The 27,442-nt window shown below is 36.5% G+C and overlaps 1 protein-coding gene across 1 annotated transcript in view; it reads right to left on the bottom strand.

The window, feature by feature from the left end:
- The window catches only part of CMC1 (C-X9-C motif containing 1), an 83,543-nt gene that overhangs the window by 30,295 nt on the left and 25,806 nt on the right, over positions 1–27,442 (bottom strand). The gene's annotated exons all lie outside the window — the stretch shown is intronic.

Here is a 27,442-nt window from a genome sequence, read left to right as displayed (position 1 = left end):
AAAGGCTCCATCTAATGCTAGGTTTCCAAGATCACAGAATTTCTCCTATATAAAAATCTAGGCAACATGAAAATCCCTGTTTTCTATTATATCATTAAGTCTAGACTTCTTTGTTTGGCTTTCAAGGAGCACCAAAATACGATTCCAACTGCAACTAGTTTTACATAATTAGGCCAATCTGCTCACTGTCCCACAGATAGCTTGCACTGTATTCAGCTTTCATGTTTTAACTCCTATGTGGGATATCTTCTAAATAGTTGGATATTGAGATGTTACCAATTTATAGGCTATTTCATCCCCAATACTTAATAAGATAGACAGACTTGAGTTTTAAAAAAGCTATCTAAATCTAACCTAGCTAAAACGTCTATCTGCTGCATAGAATTCTTCCTAAACTCTTAGAAGTTAAAACATTTTTTTTTCAGAATTTCTAGAGCATTCAGACTTTTCTATATAAAAACTCTAAATTAATACTGTTATATAAATTTGATTAGTCTTAACACAAAAAATTTAAAAACCTGGAAGAATAGAAAAAGTAGTAAATATTAGGTTAAATATATTTAGTTAGAAAAAAACTTAAAAGAAAAAATTTTAAAGTTTTTAATTAAAAATAAAATGAAAGGGTGATACAAATAATTCTGATATGAAATATGTTCTTAAACCTTTGATATGGTCTTCCCAATCAAATATTTCATATTAGGTATTTTTAAAAGAGAATTTTATGCATTTATATAGAATGCTACAGTTTACAAAGTGTTTTAATGCTCTTTTACCTCTAAAAATAATTTTACAATTATAATTATCCACAAAAGGACAATGAGCACATTGAAAAACTAGAAAACTATAAAAATGAAAATTTTAATTGCTTCAGTAAGAAACAGTTTATGAAACATCACAGATTTATCACAGAAACATATTCATCAAAATCCTCTTTACCAAGACAAAACTACTTTTGCGAGTAAGCAGCTAAAGCTTTCTTACTTGTTCTTCCTCTCAGCCATGATTAAAATATTTATATTCCTTGTTTCAATATTCCAACATTCAGAATGGTAGCTGTAATTCTGTTTTTCCCCTTCATTGTAATTTTAAAATCTAAAATTATCTTTAGCTGATGCCTTGAGTAACAAAACTTTATTAATAAACCCTAACATTTAATGTTACATTTAGAGTAATGGGAAGGAGCATAAGTCAATGTAAAGATGAATATGGCTTAACTATATTCTCCTAAGAAAAGCATTTCCATATATTTCTACCACAAGATGGAGATAAAGTAGACATATTTACATATGTCTAAAAGATATAATTTTTATTAAAATATTTGATATCATGTAGTTCATAATTAGAAATATATGCTGATCTTTATGAGAAATAGAAAGGTAACACTAGTTCATATGACATCAGTTTCAATTAAAGTCATTTCCAAAATATTCTTTTGATAAAAGAAAACATAAAGACATACAATGTTTTCATGTTTCAATTCATTTTACACAGGAAACTACCAGTATATTAAGATTATTTTTAAACATACACTGAAAATGATTCATATGTCTATACCGGCGCTGTCCAAAAGAACTTTCTAAAATGACGGAAATGAACAATAGTCTGCATTATCCAATGTGGTACCCACAAGCCACACGTGGCTGTTGAGCATTTGAAATGTGACTAGTGCTAAGAAAAATTAAGTAACTAATAGGACTAGTGACTACTAGCTACTACTAGCTACTAATGACTACTAAATCTATATCATAGCCAGTTTAATATTTTAATTTATATCAACACCTAATGGAGTTTTCAGATATTAAATAAAAACCTAAAATATAATTATGAATTAATGATACAAAAATGTGTTCTGACAATAATCGAGGTTTTTCCATAACCATGAGGAAAAAAAGGGAAAAACTCAAACTACAGGGATGAAAAAAATATTGCACATTAGGGGTCAGTCGTTAAGCGTCTGCCTTCGGCTCAGGTCACGATCCCAGGGTCCTGGGATCAAGCCCCGCATCGGGCTCCCTGCTCCGCGGGAAGCCTGCTTCTCCCTCTCCCACTCCCTCTGCTTGCGTTCCCTCTTTTGCTGTGTCTCTCTGTCAAATAAATAAATAAAATCTTTAAAAAAAAGATTAAAAAAATAAAAGAAATAAAGTTTTATACCAACCTTCAAAGGGAATAAAAGGGCATTATTAAAACATACACAATACACACAAATCTTTTAAAAATATATTAATGACCATATGAACTTTCATATTTGATTTAGAAATATGCTTAAATATTCAAAATATTAAATATCAAATAATTGTACACAAAATAAACTCCATATTTACCACTTAATCAAGTCAAAGTTTAGTTAACATTTTCAAAAAAAAAAAAAAAAATTGCTCCCTCTTACCTAACAGTAAGAGTCTAACTCTGCAATTACAAAGTAGAGCACTTTGCAACAGAGAGAGATTCCAACAAAAATCCACTGGACCTCAATCAATTCCAAGCTGGGTACCATTTAGACTAGAGAGCCAATAGCCAGGGTGTTTCTAGCTAGGAGTACTCTCACCATCCAGACAAAGATGCCAGTCACAGGTGCTGAAACCAAAAGGAAAAAATTTCATGACTGCATCCTGAAAGCATAAAGATTCATGACCAAACCACTTTACTCATGTCTTTACTGGGTTTGGGCAGATAAGGGAGGGAGCTGACCTGAAATGTTATCAAAGCAACACTGAGGAGGTAAGAGTGTAGAAAAGAATTTGTGGAATGATCAGCAAATAATTCTTGAAAATATGTCGACGGCTGGACTATTCTGGCACTGGTGCTCTGACTTTAAAACAAAACAAACAAGAATATTTAATTATGTTTAATTATCTGTAGGTTACAAAATTAGGATGTTCTCATTCCCAATAAATAGTCAAAATCAGCCTGCCATTCAGCAGATCTACCCTTCCCCCAAAAGATCTCATTAAATGATTTCTACATGTGCTGTGTTGAAACTGAACCCCTAGAGGGCAACTGAGCTTCAATTTTTACCTCATAATATACTTCAGTTCCTAACCAGTTTATAGATACCATGACCTATTTCCTTATACCTTGGAACTTTTCCTTTAAAACAAAGGGAAATGGAAAGAAGAAAACTAAGATATTCCACCCACCAATGAAAAATACCATTACGGAATGTGCTCTTAAACACTGATAATTCAAAGATGAAGAATATGGTGTATTCTTATAGATGTATTCCTGAATAACACAGATCATAAACGAGTATCTGAATATTAGCACTCTCAGTAGGAACCATGTAGCAGATAGGAAAGTTATACTTAATGAGTCTATTTAATATAAATGCTTTGCATAACTTTACATTTGTTAAAGGACAAGTTAAAATTTATAGGGAAAAAAGGTGAAGAACCCAATCTCACTAACAATTAACCCTATATAAACTACCCAATATAACTCACTATAGGAAAACCAGTGGCCCCTTCAAAGTAAAAAATGTGACAAGATTTCCTAACTGCCCATCTCAGCTAATTCTATACCATGAGGTACAAGTGTTGATACTCAAATAGGCCTACTTAAAATACTGACATACCAAAAAAAGAAAGAAAAAACAAAACATTAATGTATCAATGTGAAAAAATACTAGCTAGCAAGGCCACTAACCTATACAATGCAACAATGACATATTTGATTAGCCTTTTTTTTAGTGAAACTTGAGAAATTAAGCATATGTAAGCCTAATATGTATATACCAGCAGAGAAACATAGCAGCATGAGTTGAACATTTACCTGGATGATATATGAGGTTATGATAGTAACTTGATTATTCGTGGTTTTTTTTAAAATCCAAAAAGATTTTTAAACAATAAACTCTCATATTTGTATATTTACTTTACAATATGTACTTGTTAATTGGAACAAAACTTTAACTCAATCCATAAGGTTGTTTTAAGATTTATTAATTTGACAGAGAGAAACAAAACAAGAGAGGGAACACAAGCAGGGGGAGTGGGAGAGGGAGAAGCACGCTTCCCACGGAGCAGGGAGCCCGATGCGGGGCTCGATCCCAGGACCCTGGGACCATGACCTGAGCCAAGGCAGACGACTGAGCGACCCAGGAGCCCCGGGTTTCTTTTTTAAGATTTTATTTATTTATTTGAGAGAGAAAGTGAGTGAGAGAGCACAAGCCAGCAGGGGAAGCCGAGGGAGAAGGAGAAGCAGACTCTCCGCCGAGCTGTATGCCATGGGATCATGACCTGAGCCGAAGGCAGACGCTTAACTGACTGAGCCACCCAGGTGCCCCCAATCCATGGAGTTTTTGAGTGTGAATGTGTAACCACACAAGGCCTTCCTCCCCACCAGGGTATGTCACCAGTGGCTCAGTGCCAGAACCACCATCCTCTGGAAGGCAGAGACTACAAGCACATGCTGGTTAAAGACCCTTTCTCCATGTCACAGTAATTTTCTTCACTAACTTTGCTGTAAACTAATCACATGTGCAATTACTTGTAATTATTCACATTACATCCTATGGACTCACAGATCTAAAATGATCACAAATCAAACTCTGCTCATGTAGATTAGAATCTGTATATAAATATGACAAATTAAGCATGGACTAATGGAACACAGAGAAGAGAGAGGCTGCTGAGAAGAGTGAAGTTTGTGTGCCATGAGGTCAGTAATTTTCAAAATAGGAAAGGGGGACAGGGAGTAGTATAGGATAAAAAGGAGGCAAGGGTTAAGACCTCAAGAGCATACTTGGGTTCATCACTTCCTAAGATTCTCTGGCCCCCTAGAAAAGAATCTGAAGGCTCGCCTAGAAAATGTGGTGCTCAACCTTGAAGATGGAAGGAAAGGAAATAAAGTTTCAAAAATAGAAAACACACACAGTCACAACAGCAACAACTAAAAGCTTCTGGTTCATACATAGAAGTGCTCTAGATAGTTAGGTGTGTATCTTGAAGATACACCAAATGAGCTGCAGATAGGAGTAAAATCCGTACGGCCTGTTCCCTGGTGCTGCTTTAAGGAGCAGTTCTGTGTCTTTGGCTAATCCCTTGGTTCTCAACCTTGGCTGCACATTCAAATCACCATGCGAGCCTTGAAGAGAAAACAGAAACATCCAACATTGACCTTTCTTTGTGGAGAGAAGCCTGTGCACTGGCATTGTTAAAAAGATTCCCAGATAACCTTGATGTACAGGAAAGGCTGAAGACCACTGATCTAGTCTGTGTGTGAGAGGATAAAATCACAAAGGCAGAGCAGAGGTTCTACCCTAAGAATATGACAATTTGAATCTCATCATCTGAAGAGATTTGACCAGGGAAGGAAGATGTGGAAGAAAAAGATAACACAGAAGAAACGGCCCAAAGCCTTTATCATTGAGGCATTTAATAAATAGGTCCACTCTGAAAATCATGGGGGTACTAATGAAATTAGATTTCCTTAATAAACTCAACCACATATAAGTCAACCATAGGTCTCGTCTCTTGAGGACAAAATAAGAAAAAAAATCACCTTTTTCACACTAGTACATAAAAGGTATGGCTGGTCAAACCTTCAATAAGATCGGAATTTTTCAGAAGTGTTATGAGCTGGGCATATCTATGGGAGATATGCCAGGCAAAGAATAGGATGCAACATATCTTCAGTTTTTACCCTGTACTGACACAATCTAGGATTCAGCTCCCTTTAAAGTGAGTTTCAAATTTCCAAACATAGTCTTGACTCTTCTAGGATGGTCTAGTTCACAGTTTGTGTAGGTGAGTGATAAGAAAAGTAAACAAGAGCTATACCTGCATTAACCTGCCCTGAGTTGGAATAGAACTGTTCCTACTGATCCAATAAAGGCATCTTCCACCACAATACAGGGCTACTATCTGTCTGGAACAGTCAGAACAGAAGTGAAATTACCCGAGCTCAAGGATCCAATAGACTTAGAAAGACAATTTAAAGAGTGAGACAATATGTTGATGCAGAAAGAGCTCAGTTCTAATCATGTATTTGATATTAACCTATGGTTTGAACTAAGGTTAGTCAATTACCTAATCTCTTACATAAAAGACACTGGAAAAGATGATACTTAAAAAGATTCTACCCATCCCTTAAATTCTATGTAAGACTTGGCTCTTTGGCAGTGTCAGTGACTAAGGAGGTGTAAATATGGGGCTGAACTAGAGAAATAATTTGTAATAAACACATGGTAAAGTTTAGAAAATCAAGAGGAAGCTGAATTTGTGTGTGATGACCTGGAAATCTTACTAAATATAATAAGTCCTAATAAGTTAAATCCAATAAGATTTTCTCAAACTTTGCTAAGAGAGAGATTTAAAATAAAGACAGACATCTAATAATACTGTGCTGTATTTCTGAGTTTGGTCATCATTAAAACTGGTTTTAGGGTTATGGTGCAGAATCAAAGGGATAAAAAAAATCAATGCAAACATACATTATTCACTCATGCATTTTAAAGGTTAAGGACCTGGGTACTGTATCAGAATGCGGAGTAAGACTACTGGTGGGGGGGTGGGGGAGGGTGGGAAGCAGCAGCCTGACAATGTCAACTTTCAAATTAGGTATGCAGCAGAAATCAACTCCATTAAATTAAGGGAATAAGCTGCCGGTTGGCTATTTAGCCATTCTTAGATCAAAGAAAGTTTTTTTTCTTCAGCTTTAAGGACTCAACATAAAATGTTATAAAAATCTGACAAATCAGTTTGTCTAAAAAAGGTAGTAATATATGCCTAAGGACACCTGTAGGAACAAAAAAAGATATGTCGCAGGTAACTCTGTGGAAGTATTACATGCAGTTAATGCTCAGTAACCTGACACTTTTCAGAAATGCCAGGGGTTCTGTTGCAGCAGCCGGTGACGGGGTGCCCCTTTAGCTCTGGCAAACACACATCACTGCCTGTCACTTTAATGAAGAATACCTTCTAGTTTTAGAAAAATGTAGAAAACCAGACTTTAGAAAGGAAATTTGTTAATATAGCCTGTGTTTTGCTGCAGAACTAATCTTTCAATTCTATGTGTATCGAGTCTCTTCCTGGAAAGGGAGGGAGAAAGAAAGAGAGGGAAGAAAGAAAGGGAGGGACAAAGGACAGACTTCAGATGCTTCTGGTTTCTTACTGGAAAACAAATCTAAACTTTTGCTGTAGATTTTTTAAGGCACTCCAAAATCAGGCTTGACTCCCAGTCTTTACTTGTCAATATTCCCCAAATGCACCACTGGTCTCTTAAGGTCGATCTCCCTACTGCTGTACAGACACACTGTGCCCATTCTTACCTCTGTGCCTTCAATCCTGAGTCTGTGGTATAAAATGCTTTTCCAGCATCCCTGTACTTACCCAAATCATTAGCCACCCTTCAAGGTCCACTTCATAGCCCATGTTGTTCTTCTTTCAGTCTCACCTGATTAAATTGAAACTTATTGGCTTTTCTTTTTTCGAAACTAACATGCAGATATTTTATTATAAATTGCTTTACATGATGTACTTCTATTTTACGTATGCCTGGTTTGTCTCTCATCAATCTCATCAACCAGACAAGTTTCTTAAACCAAGTTTCCTACTAGGCCTCTATAAAACTTCTTACAACGTTGAACATGTGATAGGCAGTCAATAAATATGTAATAAGACTATTACAATGAACTCTGTAAATTAAGGGCAGTACTATTCTTTAAAAGGGTTTTAAAAAAGGTTTGAGCAAATGTCTGCTTGTCTACTTAATCTTCTTGATCTATCTCCAATAAAAAATAATTGATGAGTATAAGAAAAATCTAGAAAACTTAGAAAAAGAACAAAATTTTTAAAAAGATTTTAGTTTTAAGTAATCTCTGTACCCAATATGGGGCTCAAACTTACAACCCCAAGGTCCAAAGTCACACAATCCACCAAGTGAGCCAGCCAGGTGCCCCAAGAACAAATTTTTTAAATCACAAATACTTCCAACATTTATATAAGTAACTTCTGTTAACATTTCTTCATAGTGCTCTTTCTTCACAGTATTGGCCATAATTTTAATTTGAACACTTATTGAATAACTACCTCCCCTGGTTAAACCCAGTAAGAACAAGGACTGAATCTATTTCTGTCATACTTATGTGCACAGTGTAGTGTATGTGCAATGCTTGGTCCATGGTAAGTGCTCATAAAAAACTTACGGAATGAGTTAATTTTGGTAAGCCCTTCTTGTATTTTTTAATTAAACCAGGGGTGAGGAAATTTTTCAGTAGTCACATGGTAAATATTTTCGGCTTTGTGAGTTATGCGGTAATTTGTTGCAACTATTCAACTCTACTACTGCAGTGTGAAAGCAGCCATAGGCAATACAGAAGTGATGGGCATAGCTGGGTTCCAATAAAGCACAGAGACGGGCAGTGGGCAAGATTTCACCATGAGACTGTAGACTGCCAATCCCTGAAAGAAAATAGTACGGTGTGACTAGTCTTTCATGTCAACAGTGGACTTAATTATGATCGCAAAGGCATATGTATCATTTCCCATAACATAATTTACATAGACTCTGTTGATATCCAAGTTTTGGGCAATATTCCATGTTATATATAATGCGGTACTGAATATACTAAGCCGTGTTTTATTGGATACCTCTGATCATTTCCTTAAGAGACACTCCTCCCACTGTAAATGCTAGGTTAAGCAGTAGCCACATGTATGAATTTTTGTTAGGAAAAAGAAATACTCAAACTGGGGGAGCTTGGGAAGATGGTGGAGCAGGGGGAATCTGAGCTCACCCCATCACACATTTACAACTAGGTATCATCCACATTCAAGTCAATAAACCAGAAAGTGATCAGAAGACTGGCAGAACAAACTCCACAACTAAATATAGAGAAGAAGCTGCATCTGAAAGGTTAGAAAGGTAAGGAAGATGGAGGTGATTACCGGCAGGAGGGAAAAAGCTCCTCACCTAGGGAAAACTAACTCCCGTAATCTCTGGCTTTAAAATCCAAAGGGGCTGAATTCAGTGAGTTTGTAAAACAAGTGAGACTCAGAACCTGGAGCTTTCGAAGTCAGCTGACTCAGCACTGGGCGAGCCTGGAGTGTGAGGAGAGCTGAGTCACTGCCCTTAAAGAGAAAGCAGCCCCAGCGGAGAGGCAAAATGAAAAAGGGCAGTTTACAAACAACGGGGCCACACAGGGGACAGATCTATTAATACTGATTTCAGAGAGTGTTGGGGCTTCTCCAAAAACAAGGGAGCTGGCAGGCACCATTTCCTTCCCCCACCTGCCAGCATAAACAGAGAGGCACATGCGGGAGGCCAGGCTGCAGACACTTGCTACCTCGATTGCTAGCAGTGGGCTTCCCTCACAAATTCTCCTCAGGACTCGCCTGCTCAAAGCCTGTTAGCCTCAGCTCTGGACTCAGGGCAAATTTTGTTAGTACACGTGCACCACGCCCACCACCAGATGCATAGCTACTGCCTCCCACAGTGCCCACGCACGCACCCCTAGCACCATCACGTGCTGGGCCCAGCCACGGGCCAGTCATCATCGCATTCCCCATCCAGCCACACACCCTCGACTGCCGCAGCACTTTGGGAGATCTGACATGGGACTAGGGGCCCTGCGCAAATTTTTCTACCACCACTGCCCGGCTGACAAGTACCCCGGCAGGCACACCCCTCAGAGCTGACCTGACTAGGTCCCACTAACATGAGAGAGAGCAAGCACAGCCCACAACAGGCAGAGTCACTGCCAACAACTGCACCCAAAGGAAAAGTGACTCAGACATGACAGCAGGACGTAAGCGACACACACAGGCTGCTCTCCTGAAGTGCTAGATGCTGGTGAACAGGGGACACACACTGCAGGGACTCCAGGACCTCCTCTGCATAAAGTCACTGCATGTAAGAGAGAAGACACAGATGATTTTCTTCACACACAAGAACACACACAGAGAGGCAGACAAACTGAGAAGACAGAGAAATGAAAATGAAAGAACAGGACAAGGCCATGGCCAGAGATCTAAACAAAACAGATATAAGTAACATGCCTGACAGAGAATTTAAAGCAGTGGTCATAAGGATACTCACTAGGTTTGAAAAAAGAATGGAAGACATGAGGGAGACCCTTTAAACAGAGGTAAGGAATAACATAGCAGAGATAAAGGGCTCATTAAACAAAATGAGAAAGATGCTTGGTGGACTGAACAGTAGGATGGAAGAAGCAGAGAAATGAATTAGCCACCTAAAAGACAGAGAAATGGAAAGTAATCAACCTAAACAAAAGAGAGAAAAAAGAATTCTACAAAATGTGAATAGACTTATGAGGGAACTTGGTGACCATCCAACGTAATAGCATTCATATTATAGAAGTCCCAGAAGAAGAGAGAGAAAATAGGGCAGAATATTTATTCGAAGAAATAACAGGTGAAAACTTCCCTAATCGGAGGGAAGAAACAGATATCCAGATCCAGAAGGCAAAGAGAGCTCCCATCGAAATCAACAAAAGCAGACCCACACCAAAACATATAATTAAATTCACAAAATATAGTGATAGAGAAAAAATTTTAAAAGCATCAAGACAAAAGAAAAACAGTAATTTAGAAGGGAAAACCCATAAGGCTGGCACAAGATTTTTCAACAGAAACTTTGAATATATCATGCCACTCCCTCTGGCTTGCAAAGTGCTCAAGGAGAAATTTCTGCAGCCAAGAATACTCTTTGCAGCAAGGCAATCACTCAGAATAGAAGGAGGAAAAGAGTTTCCCAGACAAATAAAAACTAAAGGAGCTCATGACCATTAAACGAGTCCTATGACAAATATGAAAGGGCACTCTTTGAGTGGAAAGGAGAGATCAAAAGTGACAGGATAGAGGCAGGAAACACAAAAGCAGTAAAAATGAGTATTTCTGTAAAAAATCAGTCAAGCAACTCAGACACACACACAAAAGGATACAAAATATAATAGCATATACCTAAAATGTTGGGAGGAGAGGAGAAAAGATTGGGTTCAAATTTAAACAACTATCAGCTTAATACAGACTGCTATACGCAGAAGAGGTTATATACAAACCCAACAGTAACCATATATCAAAAACCACAAATAAAAATGCAAACAAGAGAAAGAAACCCAAATATATCACTAAAGAAAATCACCTAACAGGAAAAAGAGACAAGAAAGGATCAGAGAAAATCTTCAAAAACCACCACAAAACAGCTAATAAAATGACAATAAACACATATCTGTCAATAATTACTTTGAATGTAAATGGATTAAATGCTCTGATCAAAAAGCATAGAGTGTCAGATCGGCTCAAAAAAACAAGGCCCATCTATATGCTGCCTAGAAGAGACTCATTTCAGACCTAAAGACACATGTAGCTGAAAGTGAGGGGACAAACAAACAACTATCATGCCAATGGATGCCAAAAGGAAGCCAGAGTAACGATACTTCTGTTGGACAAAATAAACTTTAAAACAAAGACTGTTAACAAGAGACAAAGAAGGACACTTTACAATTATAAAGGTAACAATCCAACAAAAAGATGTAACAGTTGTAAATACTTGTGCACCCAACATAGGACCACCCAAATGCATAAAACATTTAATAACAAACATAAAGGAACTAATCGATAATAATAGAGTAAGAGTAGGGGACTTTAACATCCCACTTATATCAATGGACAGATAATCTAAAGAGAACAGCAACAAGGAAACAATGGCTTTCAACGACACACGAACAGATGGATTTAACAGATATATTCAGAACATTCCTTCTTAAAACAGCAGAATACACATCCTTTTCAAGTGCACATGGAACATTCTCCAGAACAGATCACATATTAGCCCACAAAACAAGTCTCAACAAATTCAAAGACTGAAGTCAAACCATGCAACTTTTCTGAGCACACCACTATGAAAGTAGAAGTCAACCACCAACAAAAAATCTGGAAAGACCACAAATACATGGAGGTTAAATAACAAGCTACCAAACAATGAATGGGTCAACCAGGAAATGAAAAGAAATTAAAAAGTACAGGGAAACAAATGGAAATGAAAACACAACAGTCCACATCCTTTGGGATGCTGCAAAAGCAGTTTTAAGAGGGAAATTTATAGCAATACAGGCCTACCTCAAGAAGAAAAACCTTAAATAAACAACCTAACCTTACACCTAAAGGAGTTAGAAAAAGAAAAAGCAAAACCTCAAACCAGGAGAAGGAAGGAAATAATGAAGATTAGGGCAGAATAAATGGTAGAGGGAAAAAAAAAAAAAAAGAACAGACCAATGAAGCCAGGAGCTGGTTCGTTGAGAAAAAAATAAAATCAATAAAATTGATAAACCTCCAGCCAGACTTATCAAGAAAAACAGAAAAAATGACTCAAGTAAATAAGATCACAAATGATAGAGGATAAATAACAATCAACACCACAAAAACACAATCATAAGAGAATACTGTGAAAAACTAGATGCCAACATATAGAACTACCCAGAAGAAATGAATAAATTCCCGAAAACATATAAACTACCAAAACTGAAAAAGGAAGAAGTAAAAATATTTGAACAGACCAATAATCAGCAAAGAAATTGAATCAGTAATAAAAAAACTCCCAATTAAAAAAAAAAAAAGCCCAGGACTGGATGGCTTCACAGGTGACATCTACCAAACATTTAAAGAAGAATTAATACCTCTTCTTCTCAAACTATTCCAAAAAATTGAAGAGAGGAGAGCTTCCAAATTCATTCTATGAGGCCAGCATTATCCTGATACCAAAGACACCACTAAAAAAGAGAACTACAGGCCAATAACCTGATGAACACAGATGCAAAACTCCTCAGTAAAATACTAGCAAACTGAATCTAACAACACATTAAAAAAAATCATTGACCATGATCACATGGAATTTACTCATGGGTTGCAAGGGTGGTTCTATATTTGCAAATCAATCAACAGGGATCAATGAGAGAAAGGATAAGAACCATATGATCATTTCAATAGACAGAGAAAAAGCTTCTGGTAAAGTACAGCATCCATTCATGATAGAGATCCTCAACAAAGTAGGTTTAGTTGAACATACTTCAACATAATAATGGCCATCTATGAAAAACCCACAGCTGACATCATCCTCAATGGAAAAACATTGAGAGCTTTTCCCCTAAGGTCAAGAACAAAGATGTCCACTCTCACCACCTCTATTCAATATAGGCCCGGGAGTCCTAACCACAACAATCAGACAACCAAAAGAAATAAAAGGCATCCAAATTAGTAAGGAAGAAGTAAAACTTTCACCTTTTGCAGATGACATGATACTACATAGAAAAACCCAGAAAACTCCACCAAAAATTACTAGAACTGATTGAAGTTGCAGGACACAAAATCAACGTACAGAAATCTGTTGCATTTCTATACACCAATAATGAAGCAGCAGAAAGAGAAATTAGAAAAACAATCCATTTACAACTGCACCCAAAATAAGAGACCAAGGAATAATTCTAACCAAAGGGGTGAAAGATCTGGACTCTGAAAACTATAGAACATTGATGAAAGAAATTGAAGACAACACTAAGAAACAGAAAGATAAACCATGCTCATGGACTGGATGTCCAAATATTGTTAAGATGTCTATACTACCCAAAGCAATCTACACATTTATGCAATCCCTATCAAAATACTAACAGCATTTTACACAGAACTAGAACAAAGAATTCTAAAATTTGTATGGAACCACAAAGACCCCGAATGGCCAAAGCAATCTCAAAAAAGAAAAGTAAAGCTGGAGGCAATGCAATTCTGGACTTTAAGTTATATTACAAAGTGGTAGTAATCAAAACAGTATGGCACTGGCACAAAAATAGACACACAGACCAAAGGAATGGAACAGAAGACCCAGAAATAAACCTACAACTCTCTAGTCACTTAATCTTCGACAAAGCAGAAAGAATACCCAATGGGAAAGACTGTCTCTTCAACAAATGGTGTTGGGAAAACTGCAGCAACATGCAAAAGAACGAAACTGGATCACTTTCTTACACCATACCCAAAAATAAATTCAAAACAGATGAAAGACCTAAATGTGAGACCTGGAACCATAAAAATGCTAGAGGAGAACCCAGGCAGTAACCTCTTTGACTTTGGCCATGGCAACTATTTTCTAAATAGATCTCCTGAAGCAAGGAAAACAAAAGCAAAAATAAATTATTGGGACTACATCCAAAATAAAAACCTTCTGCACACTGAAGGAGATAATTAACAAAACCAAAAGGCAACCTACAGAATGGGAGAAGATATTCGCAAATGACATATCCAATAAAGGGTTAGTATCCAAAATATATACAGAACTTACAAAACTCAAACCCAAAAAACAATCCAATTTAGAAATGGACCGAAGACACGTACAGACATTTCTCCAAAGAAGACATGCAGATGGCCAACAGACAAATAAAAAGATACTCATCATTACTTACCATCAGGGAAATGCAAATCAAAACTACAATGCAATGAGATATCACCTCACACCTGTCAAAACAGCTAAAATCAAAAACCTGAGAAACAACAGGTGTTGCTGAGGATGTGGAGAAAAAGGAACACTTGTGCACTGTTGGTAAGAATGCAAATTGGTGCAGCCACTGTGGAAAACAGTATGGACATTCCTCAAAAAGTTAAAAATAAAACTACCTCATGAGCCAGCAATCACACTATTGGGTATTTACCCAAAAAATATGAAAGTAATTCAAAGCGATACATGCACCCCTATGTTTACTGCAGCATTATTTACAATAGCCAAACTACGGAAGCAGCCCAAGTGTCCATGGATTGATGAACTGATAAAGAAGATATGGTATATACATGCAATGGAATACTACCTGGTCATAAGAAAAAAAAAAAAAAGAATGAAATCTTGTCATTTGCAACGACATGGATGGAGCTAGGGACTATTATGCCAAGTGAAATAAGTCAATCAGAGAAAGACAAATACCATCTAATCTCACTCATATGTGTAATTTAAAAAACGAAACAAACCAGCAAAGGGGAAAAAGAGAGACAAACCAAGAAACAGACTCTTAACTACAGAGAACAAACTGATGGTTACCAGAGGGGAGATGAATGCGGGGATAGGTTAAAAAGGTGATGGGGGGGGCGCCTGGGTGGCTCAGTTGGTTAAGCGACTGCCTTCGGCTCAGGTCATGATCCTGGAGTCCCGGGATCGAGTCCCGCATCGGGCTCCCTGCTCGGCAGGGAGTCTGCTTCTCCCTCTGACCCTCTTCCCTCTTGTGCTAACTCTCATTCTATCTCTCTCAAATAAATAAATAAAATCTTTAAAAAAAAAAAAAAGGTGATGGGGATTCAGAAGTGCACTTCTCAGTGATGAGCACTGGATGATATATGGACTGTATTCAGCTGTATTGTACACCTGAAACTAATGTAACACTGTATGTTAACTGGAATTAAAATAAAAAAGAGAAAATACTCATAAACCCCTTTCATGACATTGTGCTGATCTGTATCTCTAGCCAGCAGTGTGCATACCTGCTTCTCCAAAGCCTCTTCAACATTGTACACGATAGGTTTTCTTACCCACAAAGACTTCATCGTGGACATGATTAGAATTCTATACTTGTTTACCTTTTTCTTATAACAGTTACATACAAGGAAATAAATCTTAAGTATAGCACTCCATGAAACAAAATATACACACCTCTGCATCACAAACCAACAAAATACAGAACATTAAAAATCACTCCAGTAAGTTCCTTTAAAGTTCCTTTCCAATTAGTCCTACTCGCACCCTAATGGTGCAACCATCATTTGGATTAGTTTAGCCTATTCTAGAACATAGCTTTTTTTTTTTTAAAGTATGTACTTTTATATTTCTTTTATATTTTACTCAGAATAAAGTTTTGAGATTCATCTGTGTTGTAATGTATAACAGGAGTTATTCAACTTTATTGTTAGAGTATTCCGTTGTACTTGTACACCGCAGTTAGGCTATCCCTTCTCCTTTTGAGAAATATCTGGCTTATTTTCCATTTTTGGCTCTTATAAAAAATCTACCATAAGCATTATTATACAGAAATGAAACTAACGTTGAAATGATTCGTTTCTCCCGGGTAGAGTTGCTGGGTCATTGTGGGCAGGTATGTGGTTAGTGAATATTTTCAGTGTTTTAACTGTGGGATCCTATCTCCCCTACAACGTATAGTGGGTAGCAGCTCAAAGTTTGGTGACTGAGTGGCTTAACTGAGTGGCTTGGAATTTGCTCCATAGGTAGTTTAGGACTGAGCCAGAGACACAGAGTTTATACACAATATAAGGCTCACCTTCTCTAGCTCTCAACTTGTTGGGATTTATGCTCTTTCCCTCCTCTTACACCATCACAAATAAAAACAAAGTTTTCTAAGTCGTTACACTAAATCCTGTTTTTGGTCCTTCAGACCAGTAAGACTAAAGGGTTTTTTTTGTTTGCTTGTTTGGTCAGAGTTGCAGCCACCTTACAAGATGGAGACTCACCCCGTACTATTCCCTTCCTTCAGTGTGACTCCCCTCTGATTTCTAATTGCTTTTGTCTACACTCAAATGCCTTCTTGTTATTTTTACATTTTGTTCATAGTTTATAGTTGTTTTCTGCAGAAAGACATGTACAATAAGAGCTACTAGGCCATGCCAGAAGCTGAACTTCTCCATTATGAACTTTTAAGTCATACCAAGTTTGCAGGTTACATATAGTACTGTAGGTATGGTTTGCAATTCACCCACTGAAAGTGAGGGCAAGTATTTTTCATGTTTAATAATATGTAATTTGTCAAAAAGAAACTCTGTCCTCTGTTCATTTTTTAAATTGGATATTTACCAATTCCTTACTGATAAGTCTTTAAGGATAGCAAACCTTTGTCACATACGCTACAAATATATTTTCCTTATTTGTGATCTATTATGTTTATATGACATATGTGACATACAAAAAGTTTCATTTTTTTATATTTAGTTTTGTATTATGAAATATAACATTTGATTCCTTAGAAAATACATGTTCATCATGGGAAATGAAAAAAAAATCCATTCTATGAAAATAAAAATCACCTATCATTCTCCTTCTTCCTCCAATACCCTTTTATGGCTGTTTTTTAAAAACCAGTTATACTTCCAGTCATTTGGTAGTCTGTTTAACATTATCTGCTGAAATTGAAGTTTTATATAGTGTATGACCCAGAAATCCCATTTCTCTGCTATAGATTATAGCACATTCATATAATAGTGCAATATGGCAATGAAAATGAAGGAACTATTACTATATGCAAAAACATGGATGAATCTAACAAATATAATGTTGAGTAAAAGAATCCAGGCACAGAAGATCATATACTGTATGGTTCCATCTAAACTAAAGCACAGGCAAACTAATCTATGCAGTTCTGTCAAAAGGATAGTTATTTTGGCAGAGCAGGAAAAGGACAGTGATTGGGAAGAGACCAAAAGAAGGGTGGCTTCTGGTAATTTCTATTTCTTGACTTCTACAGTGGTTACACATATGTTTACTCTGTCATAATTCATCAAGCTATACATTTATAATCTGTGCATGTAGGATATAAAAAAGCTTAATGTTTTCATTCTGAAGAATATGAAAAAGCTATGCAGAGAGAAAGAACCTATGATCCACCTTCTTCTCATGTTTCAGATACTTACTAAATTTTGGATATATTTACTTTTTCTAACATATCTGTAATGGTATTACAACTATACCATGTATATGATTTTATATAATGCCCTTTTACTTAGTGAATGAACATGTTCACATTTGTTAATGATCCTTCATAGACTCCACATATTTTGTTGAGTGATATCTTTCATAAGATATAAGGTAATGGAAATCAAAGAGTTTCAATTCTAGTAAAAAATAATCAAAGAAGTACATATTGTTAACTGTTATAAAAATAAGGAAAACATTCAAGTTCAATGCATAAATTATGCTGTACGGGTATGACTGCATTTTTAACGAGCAAATGGTCTGTAGTTTGTGTGGGTATAGGGCTAGAGCTCCAAAGTGTGCCATAGGAAAGATCAGAAATGTTCCCAGAAAATGAAATAAAAATTCAGAATTGCTTAAGCTACAGAAGAAAATAACTTTTCCATCTTGGTGAAGTCTGGGATAAATAATACACAGCACACACAATCCAGCAACAGAAAAGTATTAAATAGAAATAAACTAGCACACAGGCAAGAAAAAACAAATACTAGGCAGAGCATATAATCACCACCAAATCTACCACCCATGACAGACACAGCTAACTGATCTAATCACAGGGCTTTTTTATTTTATTTTATTTTATTATATTATGTTAGTCACCATACATCACCAGTTGTCAATGCAGTGATCCATGATTCACTGTTTCCGTAGAACACCCAGTGCTCCACGCAGAACGTGCCCTCTTTAATACCCATCACTGGGCTAACCCATCCCCCACCCCACCCGCCTCTAGAACCCTCGGTTTGTTTCTCAGAGTCAATAGTCTCTCATGGTTCATCTCTCCCTCCGATTTCCCCCGTTCATTTTTCCCTTCCTTCTCCTAATGTCCTCCATGCTCTTCCTTATGTTCCACAAATAGATGAAACCATATGATAACTGACTTTCTATGCTTGACTTATTTCACTTAGCATCATCTCCTCCAGATCCATCCATGTGGATGCAAGAGGTCGGTAGTCATCCTTTCTGATGGCTGAGTAATATTCCATCGTATATATGGACCACATCTTCTTTATCCATTCGTCTGTCGGAGGGCATCTCGGCTCCTTCCGCAGTCTGGCTCTTGCGGACATTGCTGCTGCGAACATTGGGGTGCATGTGCCCCTTCTTTTCACTACATCTGCGTCTTTGGGGTAAATACCCAGGAGTGCAATTGCTGGGTAATGACACTGTTTCTGACTGATCCCCTTTGTAGTATGCTAGGCAGCCACTTCCAGCTGATTAAAGTCAGCATAAAGTATATTTGCTATCTTTGACATAGTTAAATGGTATGTTAATGGAAGAGCACTCAACTGGGAATTAAGATACCTGGATTCTAATATCAACTCTGATATATTAACCAGTCACACCACACTGAAGAGGTAACTTAATCCATTTACTGTGTAGGAGACCATGTCCTCAGATTCCCCTCTGTCTGGCACCATTATTTTCCCCATGAGTAATGAGGTACAGTTTGTTAAATTATCAACAAACAAACAGACAAACAAATCAGTGTAGCTATGATTCGCTCTGGAAGGGAAATGGTCTATGTGGAATCTTAAAGGAAAACCAAGAAATAAAAATGTCAGTTTTTGATACCAGAACTATTGCAGTTGCATAAACATTCTACTCCCTTGTTTCCCTTTAAAATAATTTTTACCACTGTTTAATACAGTGGTTTCAAACTTAGATGTCTACTACTAGACACCTCAGAGTTAACATGTCCAAAACTAAACTCTTAATCCATCAATCACCAAAAACTAAACTAAAATAATAGTATTTCTCCACACACATTCTTCCTCATCTCTGGTCACTACAGTCCCATCATTTTACTTGTTCAGGACAAATAACAGGAAAGTATCTCTTTCGTGTTGCCTCTACTTTCAAAATACATCTCAAATGTCTCATCCTCACCTCCACTGCTACCACCCTTTTAATCCACCATCACGTCCTTAACCTGTGTCCCTGACTCTCCCCTTGACCCTAATGCATTTACACTTAGCACAACAGTGAGGGATGCTACTGAATAGTAAACCAGACCCTGTCTCTTTCCACTGCTCTAAGCCATCAACGTCTTGCCATTTCTCTCCTTAATACCTCCAGGTCCTCAGTACCAAAAGACCCAAAAGGATTCTACCCCCAGTTACTTTGCTGACCCCTTCACCTTTCACTCTTCTCCTCCCTCATTCTACCTTGCCACAGTGACCTTTTAGGTGTTCCTCAAACATGTCAGCTTCGTCTAGTGCCTCAAGGTCTGCATGTACTGTTTACATCGCTCTTCCCAGAGATAGCTGCACATCTCACTCCTTCACCTCGTTCACGAATTTTGTCCAAATGTCACTTTCTCAGTGAGAACTATACTGACCACCTATTAGAAACTGCAGTCCTGGGGTGCCTGGGTGGCTCAGTCAGTTAAGCATCCAACTCTTGGTTTTGGCTCAGGTCACGATCTCAGGGTTGTGGGATTGAGCCCCACGATGGGCTCTGTGCTCAGCACAGAGTCTGCTGGAGATTCTCTCCCTCTGCCCTTCCCCCTGCATGCACGCTCTTTCTCTCTCTCTCCAATTAAATAAAATCTTAAAAGGAAAGGAGGGAGGGAGGAAGGGAAGAATGGAGGGAGGGAGGGAGGGAGGGAGGAACTGCAGTGCCCTTCTAGCATTCCCCATGGCCCTCACTCAACTTTTTCTCCAGATCACTTATATTTACTTATAATAACCTACCATATTTATCTCCCTCCTTCATTGAAACGTAAGGTCCGTAATGGTAGGAATTTTTGTCTGTTTCATTCATTGTTCATATAATAGTGGCTGGGAAATACTCAGCAAACATTCTGAATGACTATGTTCCATATAACCCTAATGTTCCATTCAAGTGCTTAAGGGAACCTGAAAATTCTGTTTTTGCTTGTAAAAATATATCTTTAGGGGCACCTGGGTGGCTCAGTCGGTTAAGTGTCTGCCTTCAGCTCAGGTCATGATCCCTGGGTTCTGGGATCTCCCGGCTTCTCCCTCTCCTGCTCCCCCTGCTTGTGCTCTCTCTCTCTCTCTCTCTGTCAGGTAAATAAATAAAATCATATATATATGTATATCTTGAGTGATATAACTGGGTAACACTAAAATATATGCAAATAGTACTATTGAATGCTAACATACTGGAGACAACCAATATGTTAAAATATGATGCCAGATAAACTTATTTGGGGGCCTCAGATCAAAATTTTTCTCATAGCTGTTTAATTGAATGATACTCCAAAAATCCGAGTAAATCATAAGAAATCATTACTATTTAGACTACTATTTTATATGATTTAGGATTTACTCTATATTTTGTATTCCTCAAAAAAGCAAGCCAGAAAAATGAACTGGAAGATGAGACACATACTAGGCTATAACTGTAATCTACAACATCTGATTTAAAATTTGCTTCATGAAAATAATGCAACAACACTGTTTCCATCTGTTCATTCTGTAAATGTAACAAAATTAAACATACTACAATAAAATACTGCTTTTATCTGTTTTATACATTACAGTTCCAAGCAAATTCTAGCCCCCTGTAAAAAGGAACTGATTATTTTTGAAATGGTTCAAAATCTAAATGCATTCCAGAGTTTTGTACAAACCAGATTTCCCCTTTATCTTTCCAACAGACAGGATTCTTCTAAGAATGTATTTCAGTCAAAATACAATTATTTGTATTTGCAAAAAGTTAACCAGTCATCTGCTTTGATTATCTGGAAAGAATGTCAATTACAACTCAAGGATCATCAGTTAGCTGAAATGTGATTTTGTACTCAGATTTTATAAACAAGGATGGTACTGTTTAAAGACCATACTTAATTTTGGATTAATTTCTCAGAAAAGAATTTAAAACTATTATAGCAAAATCATTGAAAGGTGAGGCCTAGGAAAACTAGGGAAATAATAAAAATTTGTTAATGAAGTAATCACAGAACAGTTAGCTCATATTTTATATTAATATTTATTCATCTTAACAATATTCCTAAGTTTCAAGTCACGTAATTCTTTGCTTTTGTGTTCAAATGTAGACTTTTCACACTTATACCTTCAAAAATAAGCTGCATAAATTAGTTGTTTTAGATATTAAATTCATCTGCCCTGACAAAACTCCCTGCTAATCTAGTCATTTAAAGATTTAGCATTTAAAGATTTAACTTACTTCTAAAACTAAAACAGACTACACTTCTCTCAGTGAGAAGAAAACTAACCAATTTATTCAAGATTACTTAGGTACAATTATAATTACAAAATTGCCTTGTTATTCAAAAACAAGACAATCATAATAAGCTATTAAGTCTTACAATACAGGTATGAATTAACAAACATAACTGAGAACCACTATATCAATAAGTAATGACCACTATATACTTGGCTCAGTTGTTTTAAAAATAATTCAGCTGTATTTGTCAGATATAAGTCTACTACTCATCATGTCATGACTTTAGGCCTGAGAGGCATACATAAGTACTTATTGGCAATTAAATTGTATTATGTCCATGTGCAGAAAGGGGTGAACATGGCAGGCCTGATGCTGCTATCTTTAGAAAAGCCTGTTTGCAAGGTTGGTCTTTAAGCTGGTGTCTAACAACTTGGATTTTGGGAGTGTTCCCATCGTTCCCTAATTGCTAAGAGTGGCTTACTGTGTCTAAACTGTTTGTGCAAACCATATGGTTTATGCTGAACACCTGCTTTCCTTATGGAAGTCTTGAAATTTTGGTAATGCTAACCAAAGGATGCCCATGTGACCAGCTCCTAATAAAAATTCTGAGGACTAAGTCTCTAATGAGTTTCCCTAGTACACAACATTTCACACATGCTGTCACAATGCCACACTGGAGGAATTAAGCACATCCTGAGCGACTTTACTGGGAGAGGGCTCGCGGAAGCTTACGCCTGGTTTCCTCCGAACTTCATCTGATGTGCCTTTTCCCTTTGGGTGTAATAAATCTTAGCATGAGTATGAATAGGTCATGAGTCCAGTGCAAGGCCAAAGAAGGGGAACTGTACCTTCTCTTTATATTTCTTAGAGTACATAACCTACTCTTATACATAACAGATATGCATCATATTTGGTGATTTTACATATTTTACCCTCCTAGTATATCCAAGTTAGTTATCTCCATTTCAGTGTTAGTTAACACTGGTGAACTGTTAAATGGCAAAAATATACGTGGTGATAACACACCATTCAAACAACAAAGGACAAGTTTTTGGCAGATACAAGTAACGCAGTTGGATAAAAGATTGGTTTCTTTTGACTATTTGCAGTCTGCAGTCCTCCAATTTGTTTTAATAATGTTTTAATGTTTACAGGCTCACCTGTAAACATCCTAAAGAATATCCAAAGCATTCTTAATTTGATTTTGTCAGTTCATATTGTCTTTGGAATTTATAAAATGTAACATATTTAATTGCATGTGACTGACAGAAGACGACAGGCATTTTATGTTAACTACAGATCTGCAAGGTCTCTAGGAAATGAACAATCCGTGCTTCCTTATGCTTTATAGAATTCCTTTAGAACTAACCCCACCTATATTGGGCAAAAGATCAAAAAGACTGCTGTAGAAGACACTAATACAAAAGAAACATTAAAATAAAGTAAAAGAAAGCCCAAAGGATGAAAGGAGCTAGTAAGCAGCAGTTACATCTAGGTTAGAGAGAGCTCCAGGCCATCCCTGATGATAGGGTACTTCTTTGGTCTTGATGGGTCATAGAAACAAGAAAAAAAAGTTATTTTTAAATCTAACTTTGGTATTCAACATGGAAGCCTTATATCAAATGCCAACTATGCAATTCAAAAAAAGCAGCAAAATATAATGAATTTTTACAAAACAGTAATTCAGTGACTCTATCTCTCATGGACTATTTCCAGAAGAAAAATTGTAACACAAGACTGCATACTTTACTTATATGCATATTATATATAAGTGTATATATGACAAACTATATATATATCATATAACATATGATACAATATTACTAACATAGAAAATATAAATTAAATTAGCAAAGAGTCAAACATATGGAAAAAGTCACTGAATGAAAAGTAACCTCCAGAGGTCATCAAACCATCTTCCTAAAACACCTCAAGTTGGTAACTCCAGGATCCAAGAAAAGCAATGATTCTACCATCACACTTGATGGAAGAGAATTTGTTTTGGCTTTTGGGAAATGGGAGACCTGGAGACAGGCATGACATTTTAGAATTTTTCTTCAGTTTCATTCCCAACATAGTCAGTGTTCATTGTGTTAACATTTAAAAATACACTTTGGTAATTTTAGTGGCTCTATTTACTGCCAATATCACTGGCAAAAGAAGAATACTATAAAATTTAGTTGTCCATCTAAACGAATTGATCACTTTCTTTTCTGTTGATATATATACTCTACCAACAGTTAATCTTATCTAAGTGTATATAACAAGATCAGCATTCTCAATTCTGTATCTAATCTCTAAGTCAAGCCACCTTTACTCATCAAATCAAAGTTAAATTCCAAAAGAAAAGGTGATGAGTACTATTTTTCTACTCAAAACAAACAAAAAAACCCCAAAAAAGCGTATTTTATAAAGACAAAGATTGTCAAGTTGACACCAGTTTAATATGTTACCCAGAAGCTGAGATTTTCTTGTTTCTGGTTATAGTTTTCCTTATTTGAAATCAGTTACTGTGACTTTATAAAAATTCACTGTAGAATAAGAATTCTGAATTGTAAATAAAAATTAAATTTTAGAAGTATTAAGGCTTATAACAATGAAACATTCTGAATATTATTGGCTACTTAAGACAAATTTTAATTGTGTTTAAACATAAGATAAAATATGCAACTCAGACTAAATCAGTGTATAGTAAAAACCAATAGTATATATATATATAGATAATGAAGGTATCATGCAAACTGGTTAAAAATTATAATGAAGAGAGAACTAGTAAGAATATAGCAACCTGGCTGAAATTGATATTCATTAGGGTACTCTTCACATCAATAGGGAGCATTTGGACTCTGTGGTCTTTATCAGTGTCCCAGCTGGTAATGGTTGAAGGTTAATGCCTTACCCCATTCTGTTCAATTTTCTATCCTAATTAGCCCTCCAAATCTATAGCTGTGAGCACCAAGTGTCTGTGCTCAAAAGAAACTAATTAATGCTAGCAAATTAGATCAAGTCCAAAGATCCAACAGCCAAACTCTTAGTTAAATGCTCCTTGTTAATAGGAAGTGTAGCTGTCAATAACTGCTGTTGGTGACTATAATGAGGCATCTTTCTTTCATTGAAAGTGATTTCATTTCTCTTTGTCCTTGGAAAAGCTGTTCCATTCCCTTCACAAACCTAAGTTGCTGGCACTGTGACCCAGTTCTTATGATCAGCTGGGTTGAAATGACATGCAAAAAATTAAACAGAAAAGCTTTCCTACATAATCAGGTTTAAGGCATTTAGCAGAAAGCCAGATCACTTATTAAAATTCCTATATCTTTACCCAAGAACTATATACATAATGCTTTTATATAAATTCCTACAATTATTTAATAAAGCAAAGGCTGTAAGTAGTAAATAAACTACAAGGGAAGTGTCCTGATTCTAAATTACATCTTATGTTCAGTTCAAATGTAGCTCTTCTGCTGCTGCTTAATACCAACGTATGCTCTTTACTAAATCACATGATTAAGCAAGAAGAATTTACTAAAGAGTACTGTTTTATAAAATAATCAATTTTAGATTCTCTAACACTGTTTTAAACCATATGGCCTAAAAAAAATCAATATATGATTATGTATAAAAGATTCAAATATTCAAAAATCAATTGTTATAACATGTTCTAATAGGGACAAATGCATTGCAATAACCCAAGCAGATGTCAAATTTTAAGATGGTTTCAGTCTTAAGATTTTAAGTATATTAAAAAAAAAAACTTAACCAAGTCAACATCCTAAACAACTTAACTTTTGATAAAGCAAAAAATAAACATTTTTTCTGTACCACTCATTGTATGATAGTCGTTGTGCAACACAAACTTACAAATATTTTAAAGTTATACTCTCTTTCTTTCATTTAAAAAAACCAAAAACAGTTTCACCGTCTATGAGTAAACAAAGGCAGTTCTGAAACCCAAACCCAATTCTGCATTTTCATCTGAATCATGTGAGTAAAAACTCAATCTATAACTGAGTTAGCTAGCTTTTTTCATTCTAAATATCAGAATAATGTGTTAAAAACAGCATAAATACAGCTCATATTTATAACTTCGAACCAATATATCAGTAATAAGTAAATTTTCCTGGTAGTGAAATTTTAGCCCTGTAATTTCATCACACATTGTTAATTTTTATCCTCCCTCACCTGAGTCAGGACAGGTATTTTTTTTTTTTTCCCCCAAGTTCTAAGGCAAGGGGAGAATTATCTCTTGAGACTATCAGCATTACACCTGCCAATTCCAGATTTGCAGCAAGGCCTGTCTGCAGGTGGCAATGGGTTAGTTTCTCCTGACACCTGGGGGTGTGGGTGGAAGGAACCTTCCTTCCTGATTAAACAACTACTTCACAGTGAAAGCAAAACTGGTATCACAGAATGATACTAAGTAATTATTGATAACATTACTTATGGATGGATTTAACTTAAATCTTATGAATGGATTTGAAACTGGAATAGGTCATAATAAGTCATCTAAGAAACAGAAAGGACCATCACACAATGTCCATTCTGAGGAATTACTCTTCTTTTACTGCTTCAATCCATGGATTCCAAAGGTCATTCTCTAAGGAGAACACCATCAGAGGGACAGAAACGTTCCCGGCATCCAAACATTACTGACATGGTCCCCAAACTACAGTTGACACAGCTTGGCTCCCCTGTAGAGAAACCTGCTGTGGAATTACAGCCCATCATCCTTACAAGAATCACTGAGGTCCCTCAAGGAAGAAGACTACAGGGAAAGGTGAAGAAGGGAGACAGGAAACAGTCTACATCAACAAAAATTTTACCACTATTTCTTTTAGACAGCCATTCCAGGAGGTAGACTTGTTTAAAAAGACATTTCTACAGTAATATTGCCATCTGCTTTTCTAATGACCCTCCATATATGGCCTCATTTTTTACCTTCCACTGCTTTGTTTACATGTTTTCACTAAATATTATATACTAATCAACAGCATCTCTCTAGATTTACAGAATACAGGAGTATCTCATGTTAAGAAACATTTTCTAAAGAAAACAGGCATATGTGGGTGCCTAATGCATGCATTTACATAAATACCTTCCATTTAGAAATGTAAAATATAGGGGCACCTGGGTGGCTCAGTCGCTAAGCATCTGCCTTCGGCTCGGGTCATGATCCCAGGGTCCTGGGATCGAGCCCCATATCGGGCTCCCCGGTCCACGGGAAGCCTGCTTCTCCCCCTCCCACTCTCCCTGCTGGTGTTCCCTCTCTCGCTGTGTCTCTCTCTGTCAAATAAACAAAATCTTTAAAAAAAGAAATGTAAAATATAGAAAAGTAAAAAAATAAAAAACAAAAAGACTCACTGTAAGTACTACTGAGATTCCATTAACAATTCAGTAATAGACAATGGCACCAAAGAAAATCACCTTAGAATATACATCTGTAAGAATATATTGATGAAGAAAAAACAGGTACATGTTACCTTTGAGGTTTCTCTTTCCCTATCAAAATCACCAGAATTACTTGTTTCTCTAAAATACTCATAACCAAGTTTTTCTCTATATATGTAACTGTACTTCTGGGGAAAAAAATTTTTACTAATAA

Source organism: Eumetopias jubatus, unplaced genomic scaffold (genome assembly GCF_037043125.1).
Source record: "Eumetopias jubatus isolate StellerSeaLion01/CBP00866 unplaced genomic scaffold, mEumJub1_p1.0 scaffold_1, whole genome shotgun sequence".
NCBI lineage: Eukaryota > Metazoa > Chordata > Mammalia > Carnivora > Otariidae > Eumetopias > Eumetopias jubatus.
This window is presented reverse-complemented; position numbering and strand designations above follow the sequence as displayed.